This window comes from Cyprinodon variegatus, unplaced genomic scaffold, assembly GCF_000732505.1.
Source record: "Cyprinodon variegatus isolate N-32 unplaced genomic scaffold, C_variegatus-1.0 Scaffold227, whole genome shotgun sequence".
In the NCBI taxonomy this organism is placed as follows: domain Eukaryota; kingdom Metazoa; phylum Chordata; class Actinopteri; order Cyprinodontiformes; family Cyprinodontidae; genus Cyprinodon; species Cyprinodon variegatus.
In genome coordinates, this window is record NW_015150680.1 from 1099868 (window position 1) to 1101644 (window position 1777).

Below are 1777 nucleotides of genomic sequence, written 5' to 3' on the forward strand. Positions count from 1 at the left end.
GCTTGGTGTGTATAACCTTATTTTATCAGGATCAATGGATTGTAGTCTGATTTTTCAGAACACATAATGTGACCTTTAAAAATGTTTTAACTGTTTTCTGTTCTGTTTGTGTCTTTTTATTTTTTCCTGTGATCTGTTTGGCGAATCAGAGAATGGGTCTGATAGAAAATTAAACCAAGAATTAAGAGAAGCAAACAAGGCCTCAAACATTCAACATTTCACCAGTAGAGTCCATACCATAGATTTGTTTTTTACACTATATATTTTTTCATCATATTTTGTGCAGAGGTCCATTCCTGCAGCTGAGCTGCTGCTGGAATATGTTGCATCAGACCATCTGATGAAAACGTCATGCGATGAAAAATATCTAGGAGAAACTAAGACTTTTGTTTATAGACTTTACAATATGGCTCCCCCTATAGATGGCTAATAACCAGTGCATAAGTTAATGATTGATTGCTTTATTCAATAAACTAATGCTCCATTAAGAGATGATACACAACACAATTATTATTTTTTAATTAATCTTTAAAACCTTGTATAACCCAAATGTTTTTATTAACATTCAACCTATAATGATGCAAAAAATATATTAACAATGCTTATTGTGCTCACACAGTCATCTGAAATGTTCAACTTTATCAACGCTAGATTAAATACATAGCTGAACAGATTAGTGGTGAGAACAGCAGAGAAGATCATCTGGGCTCATCTTCCCTCCATTAAAGACATTTCATCCACTGCGTGAAGCTGACACCCACTCTTCTGGACTTTCTCAAAACTGACCCCCAAAGTATATTTCTTCACAGCATTCATTCTGCTGTGTATAACACAGCATGTAGTTGTATTTTGGTATTTTCAGGCACTGTCTTCACTACATTTGTCAGATCATCATAAAGTTCCCACACATGGAGCTCTTCAGCAGTAGGCAGTGTAATGTCCAAAACCATGTTTGGTTGAGCTGGCCTTGAAAGCGATCACTCCTCTTGAGGTCAGTTTCTTTCCTTGGAGAGCCAGAACATCAAGACCCGCTTTCCGTATTATAGTGTACGTCACGTGGCCATCGGAATGCTACACATGAGTTATTGTAATCATTAATTTAATTAATTGAACCCCGACGGGGTGAATTGGCTTGTTTTTTTTTTGTTTTTTTTTAGCAATCCATGCATTTTGTTAGGTATCTGAAGAGTTAGGTATCTGAAGTTCCCAGACTGAAGACCCCCCCCCAATTGAGTGACTAATTTAATAACATATTAAAAAACCCCATCAGAGTTTATGTGGAGTTTCTGCCAAGATATTTTCGTTTTGTTGTGGATCTTTGTAACAGGGTTAGCTAGGATCATTCAAATTTTTTATGAACCATGTTTGTTCTCTACTTCCAAATTCAGCATCTCTTCATCCATGCCTGCGATAAGAAGTTGTTTTGAAGTTGAACGGTTTCTGGTCACGGTTTTCAGTTCGATTCGATACATGTTGATTGTTACACCGAAATCCCATGAAAATGTATCGAATTAATGAAAAAATCCCCCCAAAAATAATGGATTGTAATTATTTTAAATGATCCGTGGAAACCCTGGATCATTTCCGTATGTTTTGCTGCTTTGAATTTAATCATCTGGCGCATGCTCTCTACCATCTCCAAGGGACTTAGAGGGGAGCGGACGAAGCCACAGTGGGGGCTGTAGGCTTTGCTTTGAGCAGCCGGTCTGGAGCGCAGCGGGGGTTGCTGACGGAGTATGTGGGATTAGCATGACATGTTGGTCATGTTGCTGTTAGC